The 9,275-nt window shown below is 41.1% G+C and overlaps 1 long non-coding RNA gene across 1 annotated transcript; it reads right to left on the reverse strand.

The window, feature by feature from the left end:
* Positions 1-8,057: 8,057 nt before the first annotated feature.
* Positions 8,058-8,628, reverse strand: LOC306938880. Its single transcript, XR_013791785.1, has 2 exons — positions 8,413-8,628; positions 8,058-8,273 (listed from the first exon to the last, which is right to left on the reverse strand). It is a non-coding gene; the product is annotated as an uncharacterized lncRNA (long non-coding RNA).
* Between the last annotated feature and the right edge of the window lie 647 nt (positions 8,629-9,275).

Below are 9,275 nucleotides of genomic sequence, written 5' to 3' on the forward strand. Positions count from 1 at the left end.
GATTTGCCTCGTTTTATCAGACACACACACACGCACACGCACACGCACACACACACCAATACAAATCCATTGTAACTCCAAAGTTTTTTATTAAATTTTTTTAAGATTTGTTTTGGGCTTTTCTGCCGCCGCCCCTCAAAAATCACACCCGTGTGAAGTGAGGGGCGTTATCATCATCCATCGTCTCATTCCGGCCAATCACAATTTGCGTCCTCACTTTTCCCTCCCCGCTTTTCTGCCCTCACTTTTAGCTTCAAATTTTAATATATATGTACTCAGCCAATCAATTCATCGCTGTGGGGTGATCAGCCAATCACAACAAGTCAATATTTGTGTTCACACAAACCCGGAAAGCTGGCCACCGCGCCTCAAAAATAAATAATATTTATTATTAATATTAATATTTGAGGAGCTCCTATATTCAGCTATTAGTGTCGATTTTCGTCTTACACAAACATTAAATTCCCATTGACAATGAATGGAGAATTTACGTCATTATGTGTCTGTGCAAAAAGGCAAATGTTGTCCTTCACAAAGATTAAATTCCCATTGACAAAGGAGAGTTTACGTCATTATGTGTCTGAGCAAATGGTTACGTCATGATGATGTACAATGAGAAGAGCGTCCCTCACATTTTGGACTGAGGTCGATAAAAAAATGTCTTCATTTTTCTGAAAAACCCATGTTTCTATGTCAGCGGTGCTCAATCTTTTTCATGTCAAGGACCCCCAGAATTATCTCTATTGGGCCACGGACCCCCATCTCAAAATATGTAGTTCCAGGGACCCCCCAGAAGCCAATATTTTAATTAAAAATGTTCGCTCTGAAATATATATTCAAAGATTTGTGCCACATTTTCACGATTTTTCAAAAATAGCAGACCTACAAGCTCGTAGCGCGCCACTCGGTGGCGTGCTATGAGCTTGTAGATCTGCTATTTTTGAGTGGTGCAAACCACTCCAACAACCAGCTTTGTCTGTACCCGTGTACCCGTGTATGTACCCGTGTACCCGTACATGGCCCCACGCACAGGTGAGCATGGTTGCTATGGTTAGTGTGTGACGTCACTGCACCACTCAGTTCACACGGGTGTGATTTCTTTAATAGCTAAAGTATAACAGAATGCTTAAAACACCAAATGGGGTTCCCGCCCAAAATGGGTTAACACGGGTATGTTTTTTTCTTTTTACATCTCACGTCGTCATTAGTGCCCTAAACAAACTGCCTTATGACGTCATTTCAAAAGCCATACATAGTCTAGTAGCCAGAATGTGAACCCGGACATGTTGAGTACACCAACGTTTTATGTTACAAATGTTTAGTATGGGCCCCAGCATGTAGAAACTGATAGTCTAGTAGCCAGAATGTGAACCCGGACATGTTGAGTACACCAACGTTTTATGTTACAAATGTTTAGTATGGTCCCCAGCATGTAGAAACTGCCGGATGCTAACTTGCATTGTTGCATCGGCATAATTAGCTTTAATGACTATCATCACATAGGCTATATGGACACTATTTCAGATGATAGTCCGAGACTTTAGTCATATTTTTGCGGTAATCAGTCTTAGAAGCACCAAATTTGGCACAGTTGGATCCCAGGGCATGCTCTAATGATTTAGCTAGGGTGCCCGAGCCGGCAACCTTCGGGTTTGCCATAGCGGCCAAATCCAGACACCATCAAACCATCCAAACACTGTCGTCACATGTCTAAATTATAGACATGTGAGGCTTCCACACGACAGTGGAAGCTCACAACAAGCTCACAACTCGACGCAACGTGACAGAGGTTTTAACCTCTTAAACCCCAGGGGGGTCCAGGAGGGAAAATCAAAAATATCGGAGTAGGAACCTAAGACCTTGACCAGCCCCATTTACCCGCTGAGAGCTGTTCATGAGGTGGAAAGCCTCTGCCCCCGCCGGCGGGGGATTGGGGCTCATTTAAGCTTGTAGATCTGTGTTTTTTCCACACACCTGACACTGACTGTACGATGAAGTATTATAATATTATAATTATACAATAAATATATTTGAAAATTGTAAAGCGTACATCTTTAAACATGCACGGTCGGTCGGCCTACAACATCATTATCTGACCTAAATGAACCCTTCTTGTTTATGTCCAAAATGACTGGCTATGAGGCTTTTGTTTTGTAGCAATTTGTTATAGTATAATATTGCCACTCGGACCAGCCTTTCAGACCCAAAACTTATATTCTGTTGCCGTCGGATAAGATTTTGTCCACAATTCCATGTTGAATTGATAATTGGTACCATAGGAGAGATAACAGGCAAACGTTGATCAAAATAACAATTCTACATTCTATAATTGTGCACTTCTCGTAAATTAAGTAATGCAGATGTTTAACACTAATTTGATGTCATCAAATTAAACCAAATGGAGCCATAAGGGTCCATTTGGTTTCATTGTACACTCTCAAGAGTTAAAGATCTACAAGGGTACATTTGGTTACCAACTCTCCATCATTGGGGGCCAGTGTGTCAGTGTAAAATCCAGATAAATGGATGTCCACTGACTGCATTGAGTCTTCTGTTGTGTCAGTGTAAAATCCAGATAAATGGATGTCCACTGACTGCATTGAGTCTTCTGCTCACTTTGAATGAACTGTTCTTCTTGTCTAGTCTCTCAAGACAGACTGTTGACTAACGTCACATTCACAGGAAAAAATACATTTTTCCTTTATTTTTTGACGATGGGTTCTCAGATTGCTCCTTGTCTGAATGGGGTCGAGGAATGTGTGACACCAAATGTGTGAGTCTGTCGCCCTCTGCTGGACAAACATCGGACATGACATTAAAATAATAAACATCCACGGTTGAGAGAGACAGACACAACATTTGTCACACCATAAACACAAAGTTTGCCACTACCTCTAATCCCAGGTATATAATTTTACCCAATATAATACATTCCATAAAGGCTCTATATTAAAGTACAGCAATGGCAATTTGAGGTACCGGTACTCTTCTTTTATATTAACTGTGGTCATTCTGTGTGCACAGTCTGTGTTTTGCTGGTGAATAATTAGATGGCTTTTATTTTATTTAAGGCAGTGATTACTGTTATCAGTGTGATTGGCAATTAATTAATTGTGTGTATTTAAATGTTCTAAACACAGATTTAAAACATGTCATCCGCTCTTCAAAAATGGATTCAGATTACAGCCACTCAGTGAACCTGTTGAAATAACTTTGAGGACTTTAAGGACCAATAGAATCCATTGATTATTTGTAATGGTTTAATTCCAGAAGGTCATAGTTCAGTTACAGTTTTGTGTAAGGGTCCATTTGGTTCCATGTGTATTGTGTTACACTCAGAGTTACAGACCTGTAAGGTTATATTATAATACGTTTTTTTTCTTTTTTTAAAGTGAGAAAATAATTAGCCTACATGTATTCCAAGTTCCAACATATTCCAAAAACATAATTTCATGCATTACAATACATAAATGTAGGAAGTTTAAGAAGTTTAGGCTAAACGAACGCAAGAGAACGTTTGAGAAGAAAGAAGGAAATGAAAATAGCAGATCTACAAGCCACTCAGTAGGCGTTCCGCATAACTTCTGGGTATGATGATGATGTCATTCACATACCCTCTATTCTGGGGGGAACCTTCAGCCAAAAATATCAGATCTACAAGCTGTAGGACGACTATGTTTGGCAACATTTGGTGTAGACAGAAAAGAAGTGGTCCAAGTACAGAGACAACTCAGGTCCAGTTTAGTAAGTCTAGAGGGTTTAAGAGGATAAATAACAATCTGTATTATAGTGTGTATATGAATTAATTTTAACAAACTGTATTCTACTATATGTTTATATGTATATGAATGTATTTTAACAAGCTGTATTCTATGTTTATATATATGAGCTGTTTGAACTGATTTTGAAGGATGTGTCATTGATTGATTCCATCAATTGGTTCAATAATGGACATGTCTTTTAGTTTACAAATAAGGAACAAAGTGTGTCTCCTATCAGTTCAATAACGGACATGTCTTTTAGTTTACAAATAACAAAGTGTGTCTTATTGTTGTTTCCAAACAAGGGACGATTCCTTATTCCTTATTCAGTTGGCGACCCAATATATGGCTATTTACGTACACAATAAATTACCAGAATGATCCAAAAGTACAAATGAAACAAAGTATTTCATTGCTTACGGTAATGAAAGTAGTCCATTAGGCCATTGGTTCCCAACCTTTTTATACTGAAGTACCAGAAGAAAATATTTGGCTCTCCAAGTCCCACCATAATAACTGATGTTAGATGTTAGGGTAATTAATGGGAATTGACCCATGAGTAAAAACTAAATGAAGGTGGATTTCATTGCTTACAGGAATGAAAGAATTCCATTAGTTTATGCCAGGTGAGTCCAGGGCAACGTGCCTCAGAAATCAACGGGAAGTGTTGGAGAAATAGAATCAATATCCGGTCAGTGCGTTCAGTGTCTGTTTCTCGCTTCAAATGTATTCAGAAACATTCTTGAGAGAAATGTTTAGCTGTAAATGACATTGTTTGTTTATACATGAAATAATAACGTGTGTTCCGATTGGATCCAACGTAGTTCTTATTGTGGACATGTTGTCACACTATGAATATTAATACACAGGAACAACGACAGACTGTCAACGGTGCACAATTATGAAATTATGACCGATATCCGATTATTTGCAGAGTCATATCTGCCGATACCGATTGTGACCGATTCCGATATCATACAGAGGACCACAATGGAAACAAGCCTATAGGCCCTATAGGTGCTTGGCCCAAAGCCTGTTAATAAAGTATTAAAGCAATCAATAAATAGCCTATACTCTTTTCCAAGTGTCTGTTTTCACAACTGAATGACTGAATGAGATGAGTACACAAATTAAATGTAGAAAAATGTAAAGTTTATTTTTACTTAAGATTTTACATCATATTTGATGTAAAACTAGAGGTACTAGACACTTTTCATTTATATTGAACTCATTGATGTTTTTTTACATTTTTCATTTAAAACCGATTAAATAATCTGTATTATTTTGAGACTGTTCCGATACCAATATGGCATTTTTATGGCCGATATGGCCGATTCCGATTTATGCTACCGATTAATCGTGCATCCCTATCAACAATCAATTTATTAAACAATTATGACTTCTACACATGATCATACAACAACATGTGAATAATGAGAATATCAAATGAATGAATGAATGAATGAATGAATGAATGTATGAATGAATGAATGAAATATTTATTTTCGTGTCATGCCACTTTGGCCCATCCCATATGGGATTATGACACATTTCACAAAGTACATTGAATACAACTGACAGTCCTTCCTGTTCATACATATTTGTACATTATTCGAACAAAAAAACAAAACAAAACGAAAATAAACATAATGAGGCCATTTTACATGTAAATGGCCCTCCTCCTCATTGACCAGGCCTTTAGTCAACCATTTCTCATGATTCTGAAATCATTGCAAACATTTGTTGTACACGTTTGTTTGTTACTAGACACCTTTAAACACATTGAAATCATTGCAAGCATTTGTTTTAGTCAACTTTCTTGTACCGCGCTCTGACTTATGGTGCGTCACCGGCTTAAATCAACATCATAAAAAGTAGAGAGGTCGCACACACCAAGAAACAAATTCAAGCAGGTTTATTTCTCTATTTCATCGGGACAAACGTTTTGGGCTAACAGCCTTCTTCAGTGTGAGGAGTTGTGGGAGTCAAGTCTCTTTTGAAGGAGTGATGATGTTGTGCAGGTGCACACCATCACTAATCATCACCTCACAGTCACACCCAAGGTGTGATTACAGACTGGATAGATAAAAGCTATCAGTATCTATTAACAATGTCAATACATTTGCCCAATATATAGAAATATCAAATATACAAATATACAAATATTATAAAAAGATTGAACACTAATGAAAGTGGCTGAGGACATCGGGAATTACTGCCGTTCATAAATCAGTTACAGTCATTAGAGGAAAACGATTACTGTTTGTTTGGGACCTCCTTGGACTCCCATTCCTTTGTCCAAGCTGATTGGACGGTGAAGTCAAGCTGGTGGAGGGTTGGTCTAGATGGAAGTGGAGCAGTGGGGGGGTGTAGATGTCTGCATGGTAGATGACTGAAGACAGGGACTGTGTTCCTCCACCTCACAGCTGCCTTTGATACCGTCTGGCACAAAGACCTCACAGTGAAACTCACAAAGACCTCACAGGGAAACTCACAAAGACCTCACAGTGAAACTCACAAAGACCTCACAGGGAAACTCACAAAGACCTCACAGTGAAACTCACAAAGACCTCACAGTGAAACTCACAAAGACCTCACAGTGAAACTCACAAACACCTCACAGTGAAACTCACAAAGACCTCACAGTGAAACTCACAAAGACCTCACAGTGGAACTCACAAAGGACGCTACCTGCTTGTACAACGGCAATAATTCAAACTCTGCCGACCAACCGGAGGTTCAGAGTTCACCTAGGTCAGAACACAGGCACACGGAGAACACAGAGAAATGGAGTCCCGCAGGGCTCAGTTCTAGAGCTCCAACCCTGTTCAACCTCTACACAAAACAACCTACCATCCACCAACTCCTGCAAATGTATCTATGCAGATTACATCTGTCTGGCATTCCAAACCACCAGACCTTGACCGACTGGAACAGGTGCTCACCAAATACCTTTACAAAACTGGACCAGTTCTGCAAAACCTGGCGCCTAAAACCAAGCCCAACAAAAAATGTTTCCAGGGTATTCCATCTCCACAATGCTAAAGCTGCCAGAGAACTGAACATCCATCTGAGTGGACTCAAGCTAAAGCTGCCTCTAATCCAACCCACCTCGTTGTGACCCTCGACAGAACCCTGTCCTTCAAAGAACAACTAAAAGGGAACGACAGCGAAGGTGAAGTCCAGAAACAACCCACTCTGCTGCAGATGAGCTTTGCTGCAGCCTCCACACTGAGCTCTGCTGCAGCCTCCACACTGAGCTCTGCTGCAGCCTCCACACTGAGCTCTGCTGCAGCCTCCACACTGAGCTCTGCTGCAGCCTCCACACTGAGCTCTGCTACAGCCTCCACACTGAGCTCTACTGCAGCCTCCACACTGAGCTCTGCTGCAGCCTCCACACTGAGCTCTACTGCAGCCTCCACACTGAGCTCTGCTGCAGCCTCCACACTGAGCTCTACTGCAGCCTCCACACTGAGCTCTGCTACAGCCTCCACACTGAGCTCTACTGCAGCCTCCACACTGAGCTCTACTGCAGCCTCCACACTGAGCTCTGCTGCAGCCTCCACACTGAGCTCTGCTGCAGCCTCCACACTGAGCTCTGCTGCAGCCTCCACACTGAGCACCAGCAGTTACTCAGAGGATGCTTCAGAAAGTCAAAGACTCTCCCATATACCAGGTCAAAGGTCAAAGACTCTCCCCGTCTACCAGGTCAAAGACTCTCCCATATACCAGGTCAAAGACTCTCCCCGTCTACCAGGTCAAAGGTCAAAGACTCTCCCCGTATACCAGGTCAAAGGTCAAAGACTCTCCCCGTCTACCAACCCATGCAGACATCTAGTCTAATGTAAGATCTAAAGCTCCCTGTGGTGATGACTCATTTATACCATAGAGTTTGACATTAATATGGATTTGACCACGGACCACGGATTTGAACATATTTGTACCAGGGACCCCCATTTGAACATATTTGTACCAGGGACCCCCATTTGAACGTGTGTGTGTGTGTGTGTGTGTGTGTGTGTGTGTGTGTGTGTGTGTGTGTGTGTGTGTGTGTGTGTGTGTGATAGGTTAACGTGTTTAACCCATTTTGACCTGAGATCCGATTCTAAAAATGTCTTCTACATCCTGACAGTTTTCTGAGAAAGCTATGTTTCTATGTCAGTCGTTCTCAAAAATAGCAGACCTACAAGCTCGTAGCGCGCCACTCGTTGGCGCACTATGAGCTTGTAGATCTGCTATTTTTCAATAGCTAAAGCATAACATAATCTAACACCAAAAGGGGTTCCCGCCCAATTGTTTTTACAGCAAATGTAGATTTTATTTTAGTCATAGTCTTTGGAATGAAGCTTCATTTAGTTTTAGTCATATTTTAGTCATCTGAAAAGTTTTAGTGTTAGTCTAGTTTTAGTCGACTAAATATAAGATGTTAGTTGACAAAATCTACAGTTAATTTAGTTGACTAAAATGTATTTTGGTGGGCCTTGGTGGCGTCGTAATGGCTGAGTTTACATGCTGAAAATAGCAGATCTACAAGCTCACAACGTGTCGCAATGCGACGCGTTGTGGGCTCTGAAAATAGCAGATCTACAAGCTCACAACGTGTCGCTTGTCGTTGTGGGCTCTGAAAATAGCAGATCTACAAGCTCACAACGTGTCGCAATGCGACGCGTTGTGGGCTTGTAGATCTGCTATTTTCAGCAACCAAGCATAACATGACTTGTCTTTTAGTTCTACTGGATCTCTTCTCCACCTTAACATTTTAGTCTAGTTTTTATTTGTTGATGAAATTGTCAGTATATTTAGTCTTAGTTTTAGTCATCATAGCTTAGTTTTTATTTTGTTATTTAGTCTTCCTGAGTTTAAAAAAGTAGTCGGCGAATATTTTCCGTCAGTTTTAGTCGACGAAATCAACACTAACTGGTTCTCAAAGTGTGGTCCAGGGTCCTCCGGGGGTCCTTGAGGGGGTTCCAAGGGGTCCTAGAAGCTAAATGATCAAATGTGAACCATATATTACTTTGCTATTTGAAAATAGCAGATCTATAAGCTCACAATGCATTGGGTCAAAGGTCAAATACATGGGGGTAGTTGACATGACAACGTCCAGGAGCTGTAATGTGTGATGTCACTAGTGATGCTTATTACATCATCACGATGATGTCACCGTGATGTCATGAGTCACTCATGCCCAAATATGGAGTCCATGATGTCAGACTCGGCTATAGTGTCAAAGTACCCCGTGGCGACGGTGGTAACCATGACAACCTGCACTACTCAAACATGTTGAGTAACCATGGCGACCTGATGATGTCACCCTCACATAGAGCCTCTATCTCTGCTCACACAGACACACTGAGGAGGAGGAGGAGGAGGGGTATAACATGAACCCGGCATAGAGAGATTGAGTGGGCGTGGTCTGGAAGGTGTACAGGTGTCTCAGTGAGTCAGAGCACACTGTGTAGAAGGACAGAGTCCCAGCGGGACGGTCCACATACACTGATACTCTGTTGGAGCCTT

Source organism: Electrona antarctica, assembly GCF_951216825.1.
Source record: "Electrona antarctica genome assembly, chromosome: 15".
NCBI lineage: Eukaryota > Metazoa > Chordata > Actinopteri > Myctophiformes > Myctophidae > Electrona > Electrona antarctica.